Source organism: Hyla sarda, chromosome 8, assembly GCF_029499605.1.
Source record: "Hyla sarda isolate aHylSar1 chromosome 8, aHylSar1.hap1, whole genome shotgun sequence".
NCBI lineage: Eukaryota > Metazoa > Chordata > Amphibia > Anura > Hylidae > Hyla > Hyla sarda.
This window is the reverse complement of record NC_079196.1, coordinates 42,065,546-42,092,055: the sequence shown is the minus strand read 5'-3', so window position 1 is coordinate 42,092,055 and position 26,510 is coordinate 42,065,546. Positions and strand designations below refer to the sequence as shown.

The 26,510-nt window shown below is 46.1% G+C and overlaps 1 long non-coding RNA gene and 1 other non-coding gene across 3 annotated transcripts in view; one reads left to right on the top strand and one right to left on the bottom strand.

Annotated features, from left to right (window-relative positions):
- The window catches only part of LOC130285473 (uncharacterized), a 140,413-nt gene that overhangs the window by 57,459 nt on the left and 56,444 nt on the right, over window positions 1–26,510 (top strand). The window lies entirely within an intron of this gene.
- LOC130290061 (U2 spliceosomal RNA) lies at window positions 22,946–23,138 on the bottom strand. Its single transcript, XR_008847500.1, has one exon. It is a non-coding gene; the product is annotated as a U2 spliceosomal RNA (small nuclear RNA).

The following is a 26,510-nucleotide window of genomic DNA, read 5'->3' as shown; positions in this document are numbered from 1 at the left end:
TAGAGCAGTAGTCTCCAAACTGTGGACCTCCAGATGTTACAAAACTACTATATCCAGCATGCCCGGACAGCCGTAGATTGTCCGGGCATGCTGGGAATTATAGTTTTGTAACATTTGGAGGTCCACACTTTGGAAACTACTTCCATAGAGGAATCCAGTAGCACAGTGGTCTCCAACCTGTGGACCTCCAGATGTTGCAAAACTACAACTCCCAGCATGCCCAGACAGCCAACGGCTGTCCGGGCATGATGGGAGTTGTAGTTTTTCCAAATCTGGAGGTCTGCAAGTTGAAGACCAGGGCAGTAACAAGTGCTAGCTATCACCACAGCACCACCAGAGGGAAAATGAAGCATTACACTCTACCTAGAGGCGTAACTTGTAGCTTCTGGGCCCCCATGTAAAATCTGCAATAGGGCCTCTTGTTCTGTTTAACCCCTTAAGGATGCAGGACGTAAATGTACGTCCTGGTGAGGTGGTACTTAACGCACCAGGACGTACATTTACGTCCTGTGCATAACCGCGGGCATCGGAGCGATGCCCGTGTCATGTGCGGCTGATCCCGGCTGCTGATCGCAGCCAGGGACCCGCCGGCAATGGCCGACGCCCGCGATCTCGCGGGCGTCCACCATTAACCCCTCAGGTGCCGGGATCAATACAGATCCCGGCATCTGCGGCAGTGCGCGATTTAAATGAACGATCGGATCGCCCGCAGCGCTGCTGCGGGGATCCGATCATTCATAACGCCGCACGGAGGTCCCCTCTCCTTCCTCCGTCCGGCTCCCGGCGTCTCCTGCTCTGGTCTGTGATCGAGCAGACCAGAGCAGAAGATGACCGATAATACTGATCTGTTCTATGTCCTATACATAGAACAGATCAGTATTAGCAATCATGGTATTGCTATGAATAGTCCCCTATGGGGACTTTTCAAGTGTAAAAAAAATGTAAAAAAATGTAAAAGTAAAAAAAAAGTGAAAAATCCCCTCCCCCAATAAAAAAGTAAAACGTCCGTAAAAAACATTTTTTATAGACATATTTGGTATCGCCACGTGCGTAAATGTCCTAACTATAAAAATAAAATGTTAATGATCCCGTACGGTGAACGGCGTGAACGAAAAAAAAAAAAAAGTCCAAAATTCCTACTTTTTTAATACATTTTATTAAAAAAAAATTATAAAAAATGTATTAAAAGTTTTTTATATGCAAATGTGGTATCAAAAAAAAGTACAGATCATGGTGCAAAAAATGAGCCCCCATACCGCCGCTTATACGGAAAAATAAAAAAGTTAGAGGTCATCAAAATAAAAGGGATTATAAACGTACTAATTTGGTTAAAAAGTTTGTGATTTTTTTTAAGCACAACAATAATATAAAAGTATATAATAATGGGTATCATATTAATTGTATTGACCCTCAGAATAAAGAACACATGTCATTTTTACCATAAATTGTACGGCGTGAAAACGAAACCTTCCAAAATTAGCAAAATTGCGTTTTTCGTTTTAATTTCCCCACAAAAATAGTGTTTTTTGGTTGCGCCATACATTTTATGATATAATGAGTGATGTCATTACAAAGGAAAACTGGTCGCGCAAAAAACAAGCCCTCATACTAGTCTGTGGATGAAAATATAAAAGAGTTATGATTTTTAGAAGGCGAGGAGGAAAAAATGAAAACATAAAAATTAAATTGTCTGAGTCCTTAAGGCCAAAATGGGCTGAGTCCTTAAGGGGTTAAGTTACTGTTCTCTTTTCGGGCAGATAGGCTTTGGGGCCCTCTTAGGCACCAGGGTTATGGATGAGGAGAAAAAACATTGCCAGTAGGCGCTCAGAGGTCCGTGGAAGATGTTACACTTGAATCACGTGGATAAAGTATACGCAACTAGGTACCATGTCAATCTGAAGAAGGGGTAGTGTGTACCCCGAAACACGTCATTGCTGTACATCAATAAAGTTGCCTATACTTTATCCACTTGACTCAAGTGTGATATCTTCCACGGACCTCTGAGCACGTGCTGACAAAGGTTTTTTCTCCTCATCCATATCCCAGTTATCCACAGGACACCGGCTGGTACTCCTGGACCTTGGGCTGCACAGGATCCACATTCATTCCATATCCCTATACGGGGTGATATGCGTATTTCCCTTACGCTTAATGTGAGCGGCTACTCTATAGAGCTTGCACCTCACTCCTGCAACTAGCAGGGAGGGGAAGAGATATCTGGGGTGATGCACAAGGCGCCGTCCTTAGGTATTTTTCTTTTTCTACTCTTAGGCACCAGGGCCCCTATGAGACTGTTACTTCTGAACCCCCTATACTTACTGACTCCACCCTGTGTTTCCCAACGAGTGTGTATCCAGCTGTTGCAAAACTACAACTCCCAGCATGCTGCGACAACAAAGGCGGTCTGGGAATGCTGGCAATTGTAGTTTTGCAACAGCAGGAGGCACGCTGGTTGGGAAACACTGCTCTACCCATTTAATGTGTGGAGATGTCAGTCCTCCAAAGTGAGTGTAACGTCTGGCTCAGGCCGTACACAAAGAGTTAAATGATTCTAGTTGGGCTGGAGCTGCTTGAAGCTCCCCTGTGTCATCTGGGTGTGGTTCTCAGCTCTGCTACCTATCAGGAAGGTGTATCCCTGATCACCTGCCTATATAAGCTAGGAGCAGTGATCAGTTCATTGTCTGTGATAGGCTTGACTGACATGGATTTGACCGTGTGTGTGTGTGTGTGTGTGTGTGTGTGTGTGTGTGTGTGTGTGTGTGTATTAGTGTATCTCTGTTAATTTGTGTGCCTCCAGCTGTTCTCCGACTCCTACTGTTTTTGTATTTTATTATTTTGACAACGCTGCCCCAGCACTTAGCAGGGAGTGTTTGTCATCGTGGTTGCAGATCCGTCACTTAGGGTGGACAGGTAATAGGTGGGGACAGTGGCTGTGGGTGAGTTAGGGCTTCACTGTTCCCTGCCCATATGTGACAGCGAGAGATGCACTTCATAGCTACTTTTTGCATTGGCTAATAGTCTTCCCTCTATTAAATCAATTGGTGCCAGAAAATTACTTCTATTTAAAATCAACTGGTGCCAGAAGTTATACATAATAATCTTAATCCTTCCAGTACTTATCAGCTGCTGCATGCTACAGAGGAAGTTGAGTAGTTCTGTCTGACAGTACTCTCTGCTGCCACCTCTATTTGTGTCAGGAACGCACCGGAGAGCATGAGACGCTCTTTATAGGAATTTACTCCTGCTCTGGAAAGTTCCGGACATGGACAGAGGTGTCAGCAGAGAGCACTGTGGTCAGACTGAAAAGAACTACACAACTTCCTCTGAAGCATACAACAGCTGATATGTACTGGAAGGCTTAAGATTATTACCCTCTTCAGGACGTGGGACGTATGCATACGCCCTGCATCCTGAGTCCTTAAGGACGTAGGGCGAATGCATACACCCGTTTTGAATTCCGGTCCCCGCCGCTATCCGGTTGGGGACCGGACCGGGATGTCTGCTGGAATCATTCAGCAGGCATCCCGGCACATCACCGAGGGGGGTCATGTCGGCGATCGCAGAAAATCGCATGTCAATTCAGACATGCGATTTTCTGCTATTCCGGGCTGATCGGGTCTCTGGTGACCCGTTCACCCAGAAAATAAGGATTATCGGAGCTGTCAGTGACAGCCCCGATCATCCTGAGGGATAGGAGTGAGGTTGCAGTGCTGCGATCTCCTCCTATCCCCTGCCATTAGTCAGAAATTAGTTCTGACTATTGGCAGCGCAGGACAGTGGGTTGCCATGGAAACCTCCCGTTCTGCCCACCCCTGGATGTCAGGTAGAATGGGGGGAGAAGATGGAGGCCGGGTACCTGCAAAGAAGATGGCGTGGGGACCTCTGATCACCGGAGACATCAGTGGAGATCACGGCGCAGGTAGGGAAGCGACGGTGGGGGTGGGGGAAGGAAAGTTGCAGTAAAGCGATCTTTACCGTGGCAACCACTAGGAAGGCCGAACTGCATCTCCCAGCATGCCCACACAGCCAAAGACTGTCTGGGCATGCTGGGAGTTGTAGTTTTGCAACATCTGGAGGGTGCCCAAAGGGTAGCCCTCCAGATGTTGCCAAACTATAACTCTCAGCATGCCTAGACTGCCCAGGCATGCTGGGAGTTGTAGTTCTGTAACATCTGTCCCTTCAGATTTTGCAATTTTCATGAAATGTTTTAAAATTGCTGCTCTACTTTGAAGCCCTCTAATTTTTTCAAAAAGTAAAAATATGTCCACTTTATAATGCCTACATAAAGTGGACATATTGTATTTGTGCATAAAAATAAAATTTATTTGGAATATCCATTTTCCTTACAAGCAGAGAGCTTCAAAGTTAGAAAAATGTTCAAAATTTTCATGAAATTTGGGGATTTTTCACCAAAAAAGGATGCAAGTAACGACGAAAATTTACCACTAAAATAAAGTAGAATATGTCACGAAAAAACAATCTCAGAATCAGAATATTTGGTAAAAGAGCTTTAGAGTTATTAACTCGTAAAGTGACGGCTGTCAGAATTGCGAAAAAGGTCTCCGTCCTTAAGGTGAAAAGGGGCTTCGTCCTTAAGGGGTTAAATAGAGGTAATTTACAAATCTGTATAACTTTCTGGCACCAGTTGATTTGAAAACTTTTTTTTCCCCTTTCCTTTAACTAGAGTTTTGTAATAGGATATTTTCAAATAGTGCTAAATGTCACCTAAATATAAAGTACCACATATCACCACAGCACCACCACAGGAGCAATGAGGTATTACACTCTTTCCATTCAAATCAATAGGCTTTCTGTTGAATCTCTGGAGAAATTGGCTCTCCAGAGTAAGAGATATCGGGGGAATATTTATGAAAACCTGTGCAGAGGCAAAGTTGCCCAGTTGCCCATAGCAACCAATTAGATCGTTTTTAATTTTTCAGAGGCCTTGTTAAGAATATAAGAAGTAAGCTAATAGGTTGCTATAGGGAACTGGGCAAATTTGCCTCTGCACAGGTTTTGATACATCTCCACCACTGTTCATAGCCCCTCTCTACATTGCCTCATAGTCTGCCCTCTATTAACTAAAGATTCCTAATAGAATTTTTTGTAAACATTTTTGGAAATCAGTAAATTATGAGAATCTTTGGGCACAAGGAGGGGGTGTAATTACATTAAAGGGAATGTATCACTGGTTAGAGACGGATATTGAAACATGTTCTTTCATCTGTTTCTATCTTCATTTTTTTGTGTATTATTATCAAGGCTGTTTTTAACAACATTTAGTGATATGTTTTACAGCAGAATTTATATACATGGGCAGTAGACAGGACTTATCCCATCCACATTAGTTGGAGACCTTACTGGGCATTCTCTGTGACCTTTACAGATGGCACTCTACAGGGAGGCGAAGGCTGATGTGCTGTGAATGGTGGTGGATTCACTGTTATCTCTCTACTGGTATAATTTTTTTTCAGATACGTTTTAATGCACTTTTATTATATACTCAGTGGTTTGTTTGTATGACAGAAAATATGGAAATTTTCAGATTTTGTTTTCTTCCTCAATGAGCAAAAGCTGTGCAGTATATCAAAACCTTTCACTTTGTTTTTCAGAAGAAAGGAATTTTTGGGAAATGGTCTGTACAGAACAGGAACTCTCAGCTTAGTTTGTAGTCTAGTGGCCAGACTGGAAACTACAACACTACAACTACAACAAAAAAAAGCACCAAAAATTCTTACAGTGGGGCAAAAAATTATTTAGTCAGCCACCAATTGTGCAAGTTCTCCCACTTAAAAAGATAAGAGAGGCCTGTAATTATCATCATAGGTATACTTCAACTATGAGACAGAATGAGAAAAAAAAATCCCAATCCAATCATCACATTGTCTGATTTTTAAAGAATTTATTTGCAAATTAGGGTGGAAAATAAGTATTTGGTCAATAACAAAAGTTCATCTCAATACTTTGTTATATACCCTTTGTTGGCAATGACAGAGGTCAATCGTTTTCTGTAAGTCTTCACAAGGTTTTTACACACTGTTGCTGGTATTGTAGCCCATTCTTTCATGCAGATCTCCTCTAGAGCAGTGATGTTTTGGGGGCTGTCGCTGGGCAACACGGACTTTCAACTCCCTCCAACGGTTTTCTATGGGGTTGAGATCTGGAGACTGGCTAGGCCACTCCAGGACCTTGAAATGCTTCTTACGAAGCCACTCCTTCATTGTTCAGGCGGCGTGTTTGGGATTATTGTCATGCTGAAAGGCCCAGCCATGTTTCATCTTCAATGCCCTTGCTGATGGAAGGAGGTTTTCACTCAAAATCTCACGATACATGGCCCCATTTATTCTTTCCTTTACATGGATCAGTTGTCCTGGTCCCTTTGCTGAAAAACAGCCCCAAAGCATGATGTTTCCACCCCCATGCTTCACAGTAGGTATGGTTGTCTTTGGATGCAACTCAGCATTCTTTCTCCTCCAGACACGATGAGTTGAGTTTTTACCAAAAAGTTCTACTTTGGATTCATCTGACCATATGACATTCTCCCAATCCTCTTCTGAATCATCCAATTGCTCTCTAGCAAACTTCAGACGGGCCCGGACATGTACTGGCTTAAGCAGGGGGACATGTCTGGCACTACATGACTTGAGTCCCCGGCAGCGTAGTGTTACTGTTACGCCGAGCGCTCCGGGTCCCCGCTCCTCCCCGGAGCGCTCGCTACACTCTCGCCACTGCAGCGCTCCGGTCAGATCCACTGACCCGGTGCGCTGCGATACCGCCTCCAGCCGGGATGCGATTCGCGATGCGGGTGGCGCCCGCTCGCGATGCGCACCCCGGCTCCCGTACCTGACTCGCTCTCCGTCGGTCCTGTCCCGGCGCGCGCGGCCCCGCTCCCTAGGGCGCGCGCGCGCCGGGTCTCTGCGATTTAAAGGGCCACTGCGCCGCTGATTGGCGCAAGTGGTTCTAATTAGTGTGTTCACCTGTGCACTCCCTATGTATACCTCACTTCCCCTGCACTCCCTCGCCGGATCTTGTTGCCATTGTGCCAGTGAAAGCGTTTCCTTGTGTGTTCCTAGCCTGTGTTCCAGACCTCCTGCCGTTGCCCCTGACTACGATCCTTGCTGCCTGCCCCGACCTTCTGCTACGTCCGACCTTGCTTCTGTCTACTCCCTTGTACCGCGCCTATCTTCAGCAGTCAGAGAGGTTGAGCCGTTGCTAGTGGATACGACCTGGTCACTACCGCCGCAGCAAGACCATCCCGCTTTGCGGCGGGCTCTGGTGAAAACCAGTAGTGACTTAGAACCGGTCCACTAGCACGGTCCACGCCAATCCCTCTCTGGCACAGAGGATCCACCTCCTGCCAGCCGGCATCGTGACAGTAGATCCGGCCATGGATCCCGCTGAAGTTCCTCTGCCAGTTGTCGCCGACCTCACCACGGTGGTCGCCCAGCAGTCACAACAGATAGCGCAACAAGGCCACCAGCTGTCTCAACTGACCGTGATGCTACAGCAGCTACTACCACAGCTTCAGCAATCATCTCCTCCGCCAGCTCCTGCACCTCCTCCGCAGCGAGTGGCCGCTTCAGGCCTACGACTATCCTTGCCGGATAAATTTGATGGGGACTCTAAATTTTGCCGTGGCTTTCTTTCTCAATGTTCCCTGCACTTGGAGATGATGTCGGACCAGTTTCCTACTGAAAGGTCTAAGGTGGCTTTCGTAGTCAGCCTCCTGTCTGGAAAAGCTCTGTCATGGGCCACACCGCTCTGGGACCGCAATGACCCCGTCACTGCCTCTGTACACTCCTTCTTCTCGGAAATTCGAAGTGTCTTTGAGGAACCTGCCCGAGCCTCTTCTGCTGAGACTGCCCTGTTGAACCTGGTCCAGGGTAATTCTTCCGTTGGCGAGTACGCCGTACAATTCCGTACTCTTGCTTCAGAACTATCCTGGAATAATGAGGCCCTCTGCGCGACCTTTAAAAAAGGCCTATCCAGCAACATTAAAGATGTTCTGGCCGCACGAGAAATCCCTGCTAACCTACATGAACTCATTCATCTAGCCACTCGCATTGACATGCGTTTTTCCGAAAGGCGTCAGGAGCTCCGCCAGGATATGGACTTTGTTCGCACGAGGCGTTTTTTCTCCCCGGCTCCTCTCTCCTCTGGTCCCCTGCAATCCGTTCCTGTGTCTCCCGCCGTGGAGGCTATGCAGGTTGACCGGTCTCGCCTGACACCTCAAGAGAGGACATGACGCCGCATGGAGAATCTCTGCCTGTACTGTGCCGGTACCGAACACTTCCTGAAGGATTGTCCTATCCGTCCTCCCCGCCTGGAAAGACGTACGCTGACTCCGCACAAAGGTGAGACAGTCCTTGAGGTCAACTCTGCTTCTCCACGTCTTACTGTGCCTGTGCGGATATCTGCCTCTACCTTCTCCTTCTCTACTATGGCCTTCTTGGATTCCGGATCTGCAGGAAATTTTATTTTGGCCTCTCTCATCAACAGGTTCAACATCCCGGTGACCAGTCTCGCCAGACCCCTCTACATCAATTGTGTTAACAATGAAAGATTGGACTGTACCATACGTTTCCGCACGGAGCCCCTCCTAATGTGCATCGGACCTCATCACGAGAAAATTGAGTTTTTGGTCCTCCCCAATTGCACTTCCGAAATTCTCCTTGGACTACCCTGGCTTCAACACCATTCCCCAACCCTGGATTGGTCCACTGGGGAGATCAAGAGTTGGGGTCCCTCTTGTTTCAAGGACTGCCTTAAACCGGTTCCCAGTACTCCTTGCCGTGACCCTGTGGTTCCCCCTGTAACCGGTCTCCCTAAGGCCTATATGGACTTTGCGGATGTTTTTTGCAAAAAACAAGCTGAGACTCTACCTCCTCACAGGCCTTATGACTGTCCTATTGATCTCCTCCCGGGCACTACTCCACCCCGGGGCAGAATTTATCCTCTCTCTGCCCCAGAGACTCTTGCTATGTCTGAGTACATCCAGGAAAATTTAAAAAAGGGCTTTATCCGCAAATCCTCCTCTCCTGCCGGAGCCGGATTTTTCTTTGTGTCCAAAAAAGATGGCTCCCTACGTCCTTGCATTGACTACCGCGGTCTTAATAAAATCACGGTAAAGAACCGCTACCCCCTACCTCTCATCTCTGAACTCTTTGATCGCCTCCAAGGTGCCCACATCTTTACCAAACTGGACTTAAGAGGTGCTTATAATCTCATCCGCATCAGAGAGGGGGATGAATGGAAAACGGCATTTAACACTAGAGATGGACACTTTGAGTATCTGGTCATGCCCTTTGGCCTGTGCAACGCCCCTGCCGTCTTCCAAGACTTTGTTAATGAAATTTTTCGTGATCTCTTATATTCCTGTGTTGTTGTATATCTGGACGATATCCTGATTTTTTCTGCCAACCTAGAAGAACACCGCCAGCATGTCCGCATGGTTCTTCAGAGACTTCGTGACAATAAACTTTATGCCAAAATGGAGAAATGTCTGTTTGAATGTCAATCTCTTCCTTTCCTAGGATACTTGGTCTCTGTTCTTTGCCCGATTTAATTTTGAAATTCACTTTCGGCCTGCCGATAAGAACATTAGGGCCGATGCTCTCTCTCGTTCCTCGGATGCCTCGGAAGTAGAGCTCTCTCCGCAACACATCATTCCTCCTGACTGCCTGATCTCCACTTCTCCAGCCTCCATCAGGCAAACTCCTCCAGGGAAGACCTTCGTCTCTCCACGCCAACGCCTCGGAATCCTCAAATGGGGTCACTCCTCCCATCTCGCAGGTCATGCGGGCATCAAGAAATCCGTGCAACTCATCTCTCGTTTCTATTGGTGGCCGACTCTGGAGACGGATGTTGTGGATTTTGTGCGAGCCTGCACTGTCTGTGCCCGGGATAAGACTCCTCGCCAGAAGCCCGCTGGTCTTCTTCATCCTCTGCCTGTCCCCGAACAGCCTTGGTCTCTGATTGGTATGGACTTTATTACAGACTTACCCCCATCCCGTGGCAACACTGTTGTTTGGGTGGTCGTTGATCGATTCTCCAAGATGGCACATTTCATCCCTCTTCCTGGTCTTCCTTCAGCGCCTCAGTTGGCAAAACAATTTTTTGTACACATTTTTCGTCTTCACGGGTTGCCCACGCAGATCGTCTCAGATAGAGGCGTCCAATTCGTGTCAAAATTCTGGAGGGCTCTCTGTAAACAACTCAAGATTAAATTAAACTTTTCTTCTGCATATCATCCTCAATCCAATGGGCAAGTAGAAAGAATTAACCAGGTCCTGGGTGATTATTTACGGCATCTTGTTTCCTCCCGCCAGGATGACTGGGCAGATCTTCTACCATGGGCCGAATTCTCGTATAACTTCAGAGTCTCTGAATCTTCCTCCAAATCCCCATTTTTCGTGGTGTACGGCCGTCACCCTCTTCCCCCCCTCCCTACTCCCTTGCCCTCTGGTTTGCCCGCTGTGGATGAAATATCTCGTGATCTTTCCACCATATGGAAAGAGACCCAAAATTCTCTCTTACAGGCTTCATCACGCATGAAGAAGTTTGCTGATAAGAAAAGAAGAGCTCCCCCCATTTTTTCTCCTGGAGACAAGGTATGGCTCTCCGCTAAATATGTTCGCTTCCGTGTCCCTAGCTACAAATTGGGACCACGCTATCTTGGTCCTTTCAAAATGTTGTGCCAGATTAATCCTGTCTCTTACAAACTTCTTCTTCCTCCTTCTCTTCGTATTCCTAATGCCTTTCACGTTTCTCTTCTTAAACCACTCATCATCAACCGTTTCTCTCCCAAACTTGTTTCTCCCACTCCTGTTTCCGGCTCCTCGGACATCTTCTCCGTAAAGGAGATACTGGCCTCCAAGAAGGTCAGAGGGAAAACTTTTTTTTTGGTCGATTGGGAGGGTTGTGGTCCTGAAGAGAGATCCTGGGAACCTGAGGACAATATCCTTGACAAAAGTCTGCTCCTCAGGTTCTCAGGCTCTAAGAAGAGGGGGAGACCCAAGGGGGGGGGTACTGTTACGCCGAGCGCTCCGGGTCCCCGCTCCTCCCCGGAGCGCTCGCTACACCCTCGCTACACCCTCCGGTCAGATCCACTGACCCGGTGCGCTGCGATACCGCCTCCAGCCGGGATGCGATTCGCGATGCGGGTGGCGCCCGCTCGCGATGCGCACCCCGGCTCCCGTACCTGACTCGCTCTCCGTCGGTCCTGTCCCGGCGCGCGCGGCCCCGCTCCCTAGGGCGCGCGCGCGCCGGGTCTCTGCGATTTAAAGGGCCACTGCGCCGCTGATTGGCGCAAGTGGTTCTAATTAGTGTGTTCACCTGTGCACTCCCTATGTATACCTCACTTCCCCTGCACTCCCTCGCCGGATCTTGTTGCCATTGTGCCAGTGAAAGCGTTTCCTTGTGTGTTCCTAGCCTGTGTTCCAGACCTCCTGCCGTTGCCCCTGACTACGATCCTTGCTGCCTGCCCCGACCTTCTGCTACGTCCGACCTTGCTTCTGTCTACTCCCTTGTACCGCGCCTATCTTCAGCAGTCAGAGAGGTTGAGCCGTTGCTAGTGGATACGACCTGGTCACTACCGCCGCAGCAAGACCATCCCGCTTTGCGGCGGGCTCTGGTGAAAACCAGTAGTGACTTAGAACCGGTCCACTAGCACGGTCCACGCCAATCCCTCTCTGGCACAGAGGATCCACCTCCTGCCAGCCGGCATCGTGACAGTTACTGAGTAGCCTTTGTTACTTTGGTCCCAGCTCTCTGCAGGTCATTCACTAGGTCCCCCCCTGTGTGATTCTGGGATTTCTGCTCACCGTTCTTGTGATCACTTTGACACCACCGGGTAAGATCTTACGTGGTGCCCCAGATCGAGGGAGATTATCAGTGGTCTTGTATGTCTTCCATTTTGTAGTAATGGTTCCCACAGTTGATTTCTTCACACCAAGCTGCTTGTCTATTGCAGATTCAGTCTTCCCAGCCTGGTGCAGGTCTACAATTTTGTTTCTGGTGTCCTTCGACAGCTCTTTGGTCTTGGCCATAGTGGAGTTTGGAGTGTGACTGTTTGAGGTTGTGGACAGGTGTCTTTTATACAGGAGCCATTAATACAGTTACAGGTCTGTAGAGCCAGAAATCTTGCTTGTTTGTAGGTGACCAAATACTTATTTTCCACTATAATTTGAAAATAAATTCTTAATAAATCAGACAATGTGATTTCATGGATTTTTTTTCTCATTCTGTCTCATTCTATCATAGTTGAGGTATACCTATGATGATAATTACAGGCCTCTCTCATGTTTTTAAGTGGGAGAACTTACACAATTGGTGGCTGACAAAATACTTTTTTGCCCCACTGTATATGATTCACATAAAAACTTGATGTCATCAATAGGTCATTTTCTGATGATACAATGGGGGAGATTCATCAAAACCTGTCCAGGGGAAAAGTTGCTGAGTTGCCCATAGCAACCAATCAGATCGCTTCTTTTATTTTTCAGAGGCTTTTTCAAAAATGAAAGAAGCAATCTGATTGGTTGCTATGGGCAACTCAGCAATTTTTCTTCACAAGTTTTGATAAATCTCCCCCAATATGTTTAAAATGAGAAAAATACATGCAAATAAATTGCATTATGCCCAATTAAGAAAATATATTTTGTAATATTTTATCCATTTTCAGAATTTGGTGTTTTCTCAGGTAACAACTACTGTTAGCATCCACTATGTTTGGTTCTCCATTGAACCCAAATGGCATATAAATCAGAATTTCCCTGCTGGGGAGCCCCCAGGTCACTGATTGACTCAACCTGACAGGGCCTACTGGTAGTAAAGGACCATGTACCTGTAGTGGGACATCACACCTGTATCAGGAACTGTCCAGAGCAGGAGAAAATCTCCATAGCAAACCTATAAACCTACGCTGCTCTGGACAGTTCCTGACATGGACAGAGTTGTCAGCAGAGAGCACTGTGGACAAGACAAAAAAGAAATTAAAAAATAATAGAATTTCCTCTGTAGCATACAGCTGCTAATAAGTACTGAAAGGATTAAGATTTTTAAATAGTAGTAATTTACAAATCTGTTTAACTTTCTGGCACCAGTTGATTTAAAAAAAAAAAAAGTTTTCCACCAGAGTACCTCTTTAAGCACCAACAAGGCAAGAGGTTGCTGTAAGCAGAATTTGCCTTGAACTTTCTTGTGGAATGGCCCCTTAAGATTAACTTTTACAGGCTCTCCATGGATTGAACTGGCGCTGGGATTGTCTTTTAACTTTTAGGGTAGGGATATTTTATGCTGTAGATGCACTGACCGAGAGCGGCCATGATGTCTGAGTACACTGCACATGTGCAGGGGACTCGCAGGTTCCGGTGCGTCACAACACAAGCACAGCAGGAGGCACACTCTAGGGTTTATCATTGGTGGAACCACAGCATAAAATACAGTGTGGAACCGTTACGTGTGGCCATACTCTTAAAATAGCCAGGCTTAAAAATAAAACACCTGTATTTACCGTCTCCAATACCACCTCTGTCGTTCTGGTGGTGCCCGATCCTGCAGCTCAGCACTTCCTGATCTCCATCTTGATACAAGGAAGTGCCCGCTCAGTCAATCACTGTCTGTGACCGATCACCACCGCAGTAAGTGACTGACTTAGTGGCCCCTTAATGTGTCAAGATGGAGATCAGGAAGCACTAAGTAGCAGGATCGGCCACCGTCGGAACGTAAGCGGTAGGGATCGGGTCAGGTGAATTTCATTTTTTCAACACGCCCTAACCACTTTCTAAAGTGAAAATAAACTGTTGGATATCATGTTTAATTCTGTATTTATCCTTCTATTAGTGGTGTTGGAGCAGAGCATGCCTATGTATATTCCCATACATCTATCTACAATCAAACATGAGAAATAAGGATACAAGAGGTAGAACGTTAACAAAATGTAATTAAACAACTCATCCTTCAGTTCCCTTACATAGTAAGAGAATGCGTGACGTGGGGTACACGATGTAGTTAGTCGCAGTATAGCAAGAGCAAAACAGTTTCCTTGACAACAAATTGCACAATGATCGTTCTATATGACCCCTTTTATGAAAATTGTGCATTATTAACTATTTTCATAGACTTAAAGAGGATTTCTCAGTATAGACATTGATGGCTATATAGCTATGTCTTATGGGTGGGATCCAATCAATGTGATTATCAATTGCTTGAATGAAGAAGCAGCGTCTTGCTGGCTCTCCATGATAAGTCAAAGATTAAAACTGGGCCAGAGACTACAGGAAATATATTGGCATGGCACTTTTCTACCACCCTCAGCATTTCATTTTTGGAAACGGTGGGGGTCTCAGTGGTCAAAACCCCACTTATTGTAAATGAATAGTCTAACAATCTTCCTTCAATGTCTCTACTGAAAAAAAGAAAACATTAAAGTTAAGGCTATCAGTGATATCAGTGACCAGACCCATTCCCCTGGATAATCCGAGAGACTTTTTCTAAAATATGGGAGCTCGCCAGTCCTCCTGACATAGCAGACATTTCTCCTGAAGGTGTCTTGCACTATCTGGTACCAAGATGTCAGCAACAGATCCTTTAGGTCCTGTGAGTTGTGAGGTGCGGCCATCATGGATAGAACTTATTTTCCAGCACATCCCACAGATGATTGATTAGATGGCAATCTGGAGACTCTGGAGGCCAAGTTTATGCCATTAAAGGGGTACTCCGGTGGAAAGCAATTTTTTTTTCAAGTCAACGTAAAAGTAAAACAGATTTGTAAATTGCATCTATAAAAAAAATCTTAATCCTTCCAGTACTTATCAGCTGCTGTATGCTTCAGAGAAAGATGTGTAGTTCTTTTCAGTCTGACCACAAGTGCTCTCTACTGACTCCTCTGTCCATGTCAGGAACTGTCCAGAGCAGGAGAGGTTTGCTATATATATATATATTTGCTCCAACTCTGGACAGTTCCTGACATGGACAGAGGTGGCAGCAGAGAGCACTGTAATAGAAAAGAAGAAATCAACTTCCTCTGTAGTATACAGCAGCTGATAAGTACTGGAAGGATAAAGATTTTTTATTACAAGTAATTTACAAATCTGTATAACTTTCAGCCATCGGTTGATTTGCATTCCCCCCCCCCCCCCCCCACTGGAGTACCCCTTTAACTCTTTGTCATCTTCTTTATACAATTCCTGAGCAATTTTTGCAGTGCGGTCAGGGCAATATCTGGCTGAAAGAGACTACTGCTATTAAGGAATACCTTTGCCATGAGATGGTACATATCAAAATAATACATCCACTTGATACCGGGACCCAAGGTTTTCCTGCTTTCTTCTCATACTGCATCCTGGGGCCATCTCTCCCTGCTCAAAAACACTGTTCTTCAACAATTTGTGATACAATATTTCTTCTATTGGATTGGACCAGTAAGGCTAGCCTTCGCTGCCACGCCATATTGTTGAGTGTTGGGTGCCCATGACCCTCTTGCCAGTTCACTGGTTCACCCTTTGTCTTTCTCTGGGCCATTTTTGGAAGTTGCTAATCCCTGCATACTGCCATTTTGGAGATGCTCTATATGCTCTTATAGGGGTACTCTGCTCTAAGCATATCCTTTGGATAGGGAATAAGATATTAGATCACAGGGGTCCCACCGCTGGGGACCCCCGCGATCTCCGCTGTCGCACCCCTGTCATTCGATGCAAGGAACGAACTCCACCCCGTGCCCAATGACTGATGATGCCGGCCACCACACCCCCTTCATTCACAACTATGGGAGGAGGCGTGACGGCTATGGGCTATGTACTAGCTGTCACGTCCTCTCCCATTGACATGAATGGAGGGAGCATGGCGTGACGTCACGGATACGGAAACTGCAAGATTCCGTGTTAAGGACGCCGCTGCTGCCGGCCTGGATATCGCGGGGGTCTGCAGTGGTGGGACCCCGGCAATCTAATATCTTATCCCCTATCTTTTGGATAGTGGATAAGATGTTTAGAGGGGAGTAACCTTTTAAAGCAGTATTTCCCAAGCAGTGTACCTCTAGCTGTTGCAAAATTACAACTTCCAGCATGCCCAGACAGCCGAAGGCTGTCCGGGCATGCTGGAAGTTGTAGTTTTGCAACAGCTGGGGGTACACTGATTGGGAAATACTGCTTTAATCTGATCTTTTAGCATCACAATTCGGCCATTGTCAAAGTCATTACGATCTTTACCCTTCTTCCTGTTTTAGAAACAATTGACCAGTCTCTTGCTGCCTAACATATTCCACCCCTCCCCCACTATTGTGGCTGCTCATTGACGTGTACATATTCTGCAAATACACATTACCAGCGGTGTATCTATTCCATCGCAGATTTAAACATATATCGTATTTACAATAACGTCCGACAAAATGGGTGCAAACTGATGGCCAACCAACGGAGAACATCCCATCACCATCAACAGGATCCATTGATTGTGCAAATGAAAAAAAAAGTGCATTTGAAAACATTGGAAAACCACAACCGAGCACAAGGCCTTCCTCTAGTCCACAGAGCTAACAATCAAGAGGGTATGCATCTGGGACAGAAGAATGGAGACCGAGACGCTTCGTTGGCCCCCAGAGTCTGGTCTGCGCGAGTGAGTAGGGCAGCGCGCAGTCTTATTAGCATGCAGCTCAGTGCACTGCACGTAGCTACCTCTCAGCGCTACAATCTGTCACAGCTCAGCCAGAGGACGCTGCTGCCTCAGACGCTGCTCCTCAAATGAGACGGATAATTAGTTGCCCCGTACGGATGCCGCACTCTTCTCACCCCTGATTGCTATCACCTCCTTGCTCCTGGCAGTTTTGACACCTCATAATCAGCCTGCTGCTTTTCTCTTTCTTTCCCTTTTTTCTTTATTTTATTTTTTTTTTCCTTTTCAGGGTCTATTCGTATTTTCGTTCGACTAAGTATTTTTCTTATAGATCAGTAAAAATAATTCCATGTGGGAAGATTCTATATTACTTGGATAAACTCAGAAAACTTACAGTTTTAGCACACATGCCTAACCTTGTCGGATGTAGGATTAACCCAAGATTTGGTATTAGATTTTACACACACAGACTATGCGGGCATACAGTATATATATATATATATATATATATATATATATATATATAAATATATATATATATATATATATATGAAAAACATATATATATATATATATATATATATATATATATATATATATATATATGTTGTGGTCCCTCAATTAAAATATTTCCAACAAACAATGGGGGAGATTTATCAAAACTTGTGCAAAGTTAACAAGTTGCCCATAGAAACCAATTAGATAGCTTCTTTAATCTAAACAAACAAAAAAAAAAAAAACAGAAAAAAAATTTAGGAAGCAAACTGATTGGTTGCTGTGGACAACTGGTCAACTTTTCCTCTACACAGTTTTTGATAAATCAGCCCACAAGTCTTTAACCAGACTCGGCATACAATGTACATACAGTCCAGATCTGTGAAATGTGTCAATGGCCGGAAGAACCGACTAATCTGAATGGGCATTCACTGGTAAAACCCCTGTATTACTGAAGTACATGCACTGACTGGTATCTGGTAGCGCCCCCCTACAGTACAGGGAGGTATTACATGTTCTGTACTACTCTTTACCTGTATTACTGAAGTGTATGCACTGACTGGTGTCTGTCAGCGCCCCCCTACAGTACAGGGAGGTATTACATGTTCTGTACTCTTTACCTGTATTACTGAAGTGCATGCACTGACTGGTGTCTAGTAGTGCCCCCTACAGTACAGGGAGGTATTACATGTTCATTACTACTCTTTACCTGTATTACTGAAGTGCATGCACTGACTGGTGTCTGGTAGTGCCCCCTACAGTACAGGGAGGTATTACATGTTCTGTACTACTCTTTACCTGTATTACTGAAGTGCATGCACTGACTGGTATCTGGTAGCGCCCCCTACAGTACAGGGAGGTATTACATGTTCTGTACTCTTTACCTGTATTACTGAAGTGCATGCACTGACTGGTGTCTGGTAGCACCCCCTACAGTACAGGGAGGTATTACATGTTCTGTACTACTCTTTATCTGTATTACTGAAGTGCATGCACTGACTGGTATCTGGTAGCACCCCCTACAGTACAGGGAGGTATTACATGTTCTGTACTACTCTTTACCTGTATTACTGAAGTGCATGCACTGACTGGTGTCTGGAAGCGCCCCCTACAGTACAGGGAGGTATTACATGTTCTGTACTACTCTTTATCTATATTACTGAAGTGCATGCACTGACTGGTGTCTGGTAGCGCCCCCTACAGTACAAGGAGGTATTACATGTTCTGTACTACTCTTTATATATTTTACTGAAGTGCATGCACTGACTGGTATCTGGTAGCGCCCCCTACAGTACAGGGAGGTATTACATGTTCTGTACTACTCTTTACCTGTATTACTGAAGTGCATGCACTGACTGGTAGCACCCCCTACAGTACAGGGAGGTATTACATGTACTGTACTACTCTTTACCTGTATTACTGAAGTGTATGCACTGACTGGTGTCTAGTAGCGCCCCCTACAGTACAGGGAGGTACTGCATGTTCTGTACTATTCTTTACCTGTATTACTGAAGTATATGCACTGACTGGTGTCTGGTAGTGCCCCCTACAGTACAGGGAGGTAGAGGTTCTGTACTCCTCTTTACCTGTGCCAGGATTAGCTGCTCCTTTGGACACCAGCGGTCTCCTGCTTCTGGACGTACAGTATGCAAATTGCGTACATAATATATGTACAGGCGAAAGCATTTCCCGGCTCCTGTACTTACATTACACAAATAGTTTATGCAATGTACGTACAGGAGCGTACATTGCGCTGCAGGCTGCACGATGAGATAATTTCATCATGCAGCCTGCCGGAGAAGTCCTGCGCCGCTCCAGAGGCTGCTGACAGCCCAGCCTCAGCGCAGGAATGGCAGAAAGGTGAGTGGATTTTTTTTTATTGAAAAACTTACCTAACTGGGGACATTACCTATGTGGGGACATTATAACCTAACTGGGGAATTTTTTACCTAACTGGGGGCATTACTTATATGGGGGCATTATTACCTAACTGGGGGCATTACCTATGTGAGGGTATGGTTACCTAACTCGGGGCATTACCTTTGTTGGGGTATGGCTACCTAACTGGGGGCATTACCAAACATGGGGCATTATTACCTAACTGGGGGCATTACCTGTGTGGAGGCATTATTTCCTAACTGGGGGCATTATTACTTAACTGGGGGTATAACCTATGTGGGGGGGCATTTTTACCTTCCTGGAGCATTTCCTATTTGGGGGCATTATTATCTAACTGGGGCATTACCTATGTGGGGGCAGTATTACTTAACTAGGGGCATTACCTACGTGGGGGCATTGTTACGTAACTAGGGGCATTACCTATGTGGGGGCATTATTACCTAACTGAGGACATTGCCTATGTGGGGGCACTGTTACCTAACTGGGGGCATTGTTACCTAACTGGGGTTGTTACCTATGTGGGGGCATTGTTACCTAACTGGGGGCATTAATACCTAACCGGGGGCATTATTATCTAACTGGGTGAATTATTACTTAACTGGAGATATTATTACCTACAGTAACTGGGGATATTATTACTCAACAGGGGGCCCAGGCCTAAAGCTGTGTAAGGGGCCACAACATTTCTGATGGCAGCGCTGAGAGCGGCTCCATGTTACGTTTTTGGGACACTGGGGAAGATTTATCAAAACCTGTGCAGAGGAAAAGTTGACCAGTTGCCCATAGCAACCAGTCAGATTGCTTCTTTCATATTTCAGAGGCATTTTAAAAATGAAAGAAGCGATCTGATTGGTTGCTATAGGCACAAGTTTTGATAAATCTCCTCCACGGTGTGTACTGTACAGGACCCTGAAGAAGCTCCTGTCCTCTAGATAGACAGTGATTACAGCTGATCTACTTACTTGCTTTATCTATATATTAGTTATCTACTTATTTTTATTTATTACTCACTTTTTCCAATTTTTGGATGACTTTTTTTAAGAGCCGAGGCAAGTGCTCTCTATCACCCAAAGTGCAAGAAAAAGTGCAAAGTGTCACACTAAAAAACGTGCACAAAGGATGCGGTCTATCGCTAAGCCCCTCTCCAACAGGAGAGAGGCCCCCAAAAAACCTACCCTTCACCTCCGGGCTAAAAGGCACCTGCAAGGATCCAGGTTTGATGCTCCTTTTCATCAAAGCTACTAAGGAGCTGCAAATGCACCTGGCTTCAACCTAGGCGTTAAAGGGGTACTCCGGTACTTACACATGTTATCCCCTATCCAAAGGATAGGGGATAAGATGCCTGATCGCGGGAGTCCCGCAGCTGGGGACGCCGTTTGTAATCAGTCCCCGGAGCGTGTTCGCTCCGGGTCTGATTAAGGTCGACCGCAGGGCCGGCGGCGTGTGACGTCACACCTCCGCCCCCGTGTGATGTCACGCTCCGCCCCTCAATGCAAGCTATCACGCCCCCTCCCGTAGGCTTGCATTGAGGGGTGGAGCGTGACGTCACACGGAGGCGGGGGCGTGACGTCACACGCCACCGGCCCTGCGGTCGACTGTAATCGATCGTGCATGATCGCGGGCGTCCCCAGCGGCGGGACTCCCGCGATCAGGCATCTTATCCCCTATCCTTTGGATAGGGGATAAGATGTGTAAGCACCGGAGTACCCCTTTAACCAAGGTATCAGAGAAAACAGGAAGAAGACCTATCGTCCTGGTGCTGCGGATGCTTGTCCCAAGAATTTCAATGGAGACAGGAGTATGCAAACCTTGGCAGGGACCACTTTATTAGGAACAATAATAAAATGCGGGATACAGATTACGCGTTTTGAGGGAAACACCCTCTTCATCAGATCTATACAGCAGTGGTCAGATACAGTTTAAATAATGAGAAATTGGTGCCAAGAGCTTAAAGTGGCCGAAGCCCAAAGTGCAAAAAATGTAAACAGGAAGTACAGCAAGACAAAACAGCTTTCATAATAAACATTGCGTAAAATCATTAAAAAGTGACATACATCTATTGAGTAATACATAAATAACAGTGAGAATACACCACAGTATGGAAATTCATAAGTATTGCCAGAATAAAATGTCAGGGGTCTTAGTTTCGGCAGCGCTGCATGTCTCTGTGGGCGTCCCGTGGTAAGGAGCCAATCCGTGACTAGTCTCCTAGGGAACGCGTCTCAAACATGCTCCCCGCTTGTTCACAATAGTATGCTCTGCCTCCGGGAAGTATGCTCTGCCTCACAGGAAGCTGGAATATTCCAATCCTGGAGAAGTTTCAGAGAAAACAGGAAGAAGAAGACCTATCGCCCTTGCGCTGCGGATGCTTGTCCCAAGAATTTCAATGGAGACAGGAGTATGCAAACATAGATCCTTTGGCAGGGACCACTTTATTAGGAAAAATGATAAAATGCGGGGTACAGATTACGCGTTTCAAGGGAAACACCCTCTTCATCAGATCTATACAGCAGTTGTCAGATACAGTTTAAATAATGAGAAATTGGTGCCAAGCACAGAAGCCTGTGATTGGCTACTCCTGTCACATGCGCTCCTTACCACGGGATGCCCTCAGAGACATGTAGAGCTGCCGAAACTAAGCCTTATGAATTTCCATACTGTGGTGTATTCTCACTGTTATTTATGTATTGTTCAATAGATGTATGTCACATTTTAATGATTTTGCGCAATATTTATTATGAAAGCTGTTTTGTCTTGCTGTACTTTCTGTTTACATTTTTTGCACTTTGGGCTCCGCCCACTTTAAGCTCTTGGCGCCAATTTCTCATTATTTAAACTGTATCTGACCACTGCTGTATAGATCTGATGAAGAGGGTGTTTCCCTTGAGACGCGCAATCTGTACCCCGCATTTTATCATTTTTCCTAATAAAGTGGTCCCTGCCAAAGGATCTATGTTTGCATACTCTGTCTCCATTGAAATTCTTGGGACAAGCATCCGCAGCGCAAGGGCAATAGGTCTTCTTCTTCCTGTTTTCTCTGAAACTTCTCCAGGATTGGAATATTCCAGCTTCCTATGACCTCCTGGCTTCAGCAGCGGATCTCATCTTATGGTACCCTATACAATAGGGTGACAGGTGCATTTATTCATCTCTTGAGGTGAGCGGCCATCTACTAGAAGCGTCGGTAGCCCCGACATCTAGTTTCTCTCTCTCTTGCTGGGGGTAACACACTAGGCACCATCTGTGAGGTCTCTTTTTTTCCTTTACTCCCAACCAAGGTATCAGCCAAGGAGCCGTACACTGATGGCATCTTGCCAAGATGCCCGGGGGTGCAGGGAGGTGAGGAACCAAATGGTTACACACACCTCCCTAGACCGCCAGGAGGGCTACCGCATCCTGACAAACCCTGTGTACAAACAAAACACGTAAAGTGGCACAGTGACATACAAAAAGAATAAACAAGTGGATGCGTGCAGATATACTGCCCAGTCATCCGACCAGATCTATAAAACATTTCCCTGATCCTAGCCAGAAGGCTGGGATACCAAGGGTGAGTGCCAAAGGTGAAGAGTGTGGCGTGCAGTGCGTTTAAAAAAAATATATATATATTTTTTTAGCGCCAAGGCAAGTGCTCTCTATCACCCATAGTGCAAGAAAAAGTGCAAACATGTCACACTAAAAAAACGTGCACAAAGGATGCGGTCTATCGCTAAGCCCTATTGCAACAGGAGAGAGGCCCCCAACAAACCTACCCTTCACCTCCGGACCAAAAGGCACCTGCAAGGATCCAGGTTCGATGCCCCTTTTTGCCAAAGCTACTAAGGGGCCACAAATGCACCTGCAGTGCGTTCACTCAGTGAGCTATAACACCCAGTGAGTTTCAGCACCTCATGGTCACCACTCCCTGAGGCACTAAAGTACCTCAGCTCTAGACCCTCTCAGCCTCATGGCGAGACCCGGAGGAAACAGGTGACATCAGGGCAACCGTTGAGCTGGTTACATGGCACCAACCCCGGAAAGCCCTGGTACACCTGCTCCTTCATGCAGCATCCATTCTACATCAATGGCAGAGACTAGACCACTGATAAGAACATATACTACACTTGATCTTAGCCAAAAGGCAGAGAAGCAATTTTTGAATAACATGTTGAAGCTTCAGAATCAATTTCCAGGTTTCCAGAGTTCTGGTCTCAACATACAATGGTCGTCCTGGAACCAACTAATATTGTAACTTAAGGGAACACTCTATGGTCTTAATTAAAGAGAATCATTAATATATTCCTTAAGATATTCACGTCTCTCTAATTTTTTTTCCAAAATTTTGCTTAGTCGTATCTCTTTAAAAATATATGACCTAGATCAGTGTTTCTCAAGCGTGGTCCTCAAGCACCCCCAACAGGTCATGTTATCAGGATTTCCTTAGTCTATCACAGGTGATATAACTGTGGTGATGCCTGATGTATTGGCCATAATTATATCCCCCGTGAAAGACTAAAGAAATCCAGAAAACATGTCCTGTTGGGAGTACTTGAGGATCGCGCGTGAGAAACACTGACCTAGATCATATTAGATCAATGACTACCCCCCCCCCCCCCCCCACAAAATCAACATTTTAAAGGGGCTGCAATGGTCACAGTGGTTTGTCCTTGTAATCACTGTACTTTTAGTAGCTATGACATAAGGTATTGCAGTGATGTCCTGAACAATGCTGCAGTTCCTTGGACTGCCTGCTACTAGTAATGTCATAATTAGAGATGAGCGAAATTACAGTGATTCGATTTGTCATGAACTTCTCGGCTTGGCGTTTGCTGACTTTAGCCTGCATAAATTAGTTTAGCTTTCAGGTGCTCCGGTGGCTGGAAAAGATGGATACAGTCCTAGGAGAGAATCTCCAGCCCACCGGAGCACCTGAAAGTTGAACTCATTTATGTAGGCTGAAGTTAGCAACTGCCGAGTCGAGAAGTTCGTGACGAATCGAATCACTGTAACGTCGCTCCTCTCTAGTCATAATTTCAAGGATGAGCAGTGCTAAACATTGGGCCATCAATTTAAAATTTTTTAAAGAATGGATAACCCCTTGAAGGAGTACTCTAGGATATGAAAACATGTTCTCTATCCTAAGGATATGGGATATGTTTAAAATTTCCTGTACGAGGCCCTGGGGGTTTGCAGGAAGGGGGCGTGTCGACAACCACACAAAGCGGCAACTGACACGCCCCCTCAATACAACTCTATGGGAGAGCAGGAGAGCTGCATTCAGCAATCTCCAGCTCTGCCATACCGCTACATTGAGGGGGCGTGTCGGCTGCCACTTCATGCGGGGGTCAATACGCTATATAGCCGGTGAGCAGGGGCCCCGGGCCATAGAGGTCTCACCGCCCATGCTCTTAAACTTATCCCCTCTCCTTAGGATAAGAGGTAAGTTTCCATATCCTGGAGTACTCCTTTAAATCTGGCCAAACAGTCCTGTAATGGGACTAAAAGAGTAACATCACATGGTCCCTGGCTGTAATAGACTGGTTACCAACAATGGCATATATATATATATATATATATATATATATATAAATATATAATTTCTATCCAATCCATCAGATGGGCAGGAACTTTATTACAATAGAGGTCTTGTCTCACAGTGCAGGCTATGAGGGGGGCATGCATATAAAACTGTGGGTCTTGTTTACTACGTTATGCGGTTCTCAAATCTTCTTTACAGTGTTGTGGGGTCCCTAGGTGTTCTTCACAATATTGTGGGGTCCCTGGGTCTTCTCACAGCAATATGTGCGCCTGGGTTTTCTTCACAGTGTTGTGGGGTCTCTGGGTCTTCTTCACAATGTTGTGGGGTCTCTGGGTCTTCTTCACAGTGTTGTGAGGTCCCCGGGTCGTCTTCACGGCGTTATGGGGTCCCTGGGTCTTCTTCACAGTGTTTTGGGTTTCCCAGGTCTTCGTAACAGTGTTGTGGGGTCCCCAGGCCTTCTTCACAGCGTTGTGGGGTCCCCGGGTCTTCTTCACAGCGTTGTGGGGTCCCCGGGTCTTCTTCACAGGATTGTGGGATCCCTGGGTCTTCTTCACAGCATTGTGAGGTTTCTGGGTCTTCTTTACACCATTATGGGGTCCCTGGGTCTTCTTGACAGTGTTTTGGGGCCCCCAGTTCTTCTTCACAGTGTTGTGGGGTCCCCAGGCCTTCTTCACTGCATTGTGGGGTCCCTGGGTCTTCTTCACAGCGTTGTGGGGTCCCCAGGTCTTCTTCACAGCATTGTGGGGTCCCTGAGTCTTCTTCACAGCGTTGTGGGGTCCCCAGGCCTTCTTCACTGCATTGTGGGGTCCCTGGGTCTTCTTCACAGCGTTGTGGGGTCCCCAGGTCTTCTTCACAGCATTGTGGGGTCCCTGAGTCTTCTTCACAGCGTTGTGGGGTCCCCGGGTCTTCTTCACAGCACTGTGGGGTCCCCGGCTCTTCTTCACAGCATTGTGGGGTCACCGGGTCCTCTTCACAGTGTTGTGGGGTCCCCAGGTCTTCTTCACAGTGTTTTGCGGTGCCCTCTCCTCTTCTTCTTCTGCTTTATGGTGGAGATTTATCAAAACCAGAGGAAGAGAGGTCATATGTATGCGCTATAGGAGCCGCCAAGACTGTCTTCTTCACGCTTGCAGTGTCAAGGTTATTCTCTGTTGTGGGAGACTCTGATATAGGGGGTTTCCACCTTCACTTTTGCATTTTGAGGTTAAGCTGCGCATGGCTTCCTTCATTGGGGTCTATAGAAGTTATTGCTGAGCAAGATCTCCAATTTATAGTGGCTGGCAGTAGCTGCCAATAGGCAAAGCTGGAGTGAGCTGTCCATGCTATTAACTTTAAAGGGGTATTCCAGGATTTTTTTTTATTTGACTATGCTACAGGGGCTATGCTACATAGTCAGTGTAGTTCATAATATAGTGTCTGTTCCTGTGTGTGACGGTTTTCTCACAATTCTTCTGTGATTTTCACCCCAATTATTTTTTCCCAGGTTGCAATGCGGCCAAGACCTGACCCCACTAGTCAGCTGATGACAGGGAGCCTGTCTGCTTCAATGGGTGGAGCGATTGCTTGGTGGGAGAGAGATCAATCTGCAACTAATGCAACAGCTGTAGCCACCCTGATTGAAAACCACAGATCTTTTGAATGGATGCAGCTCATTTATGTTTCAATGGGTGGGGTGGCTGATGTGTGGAAGGGAGAAAGATGGAATTATGGGATTTATAGTCAAAAAAAGAAAACTGAAACAGGAAATACCAGTTCACAAACAGCTTGCCACAGTGTTATGGTAATCTCACAACATACCGTATATACTCGAGTATAAGCCGAGTTTTTCAGCACAATTTTTCGTGCTGAAAACACCCCCCTCGGCTTATACTCGAGTGAACTCTCCACCCGCAGTGGTCTTCAACCAACGGACCTCCAGAGGTTTCAAAACTACAACTCCCAGCAAGCCCGGGCAGCCATCGGCTGTCCGGGCTTGCTGGGAGTTGTAGTT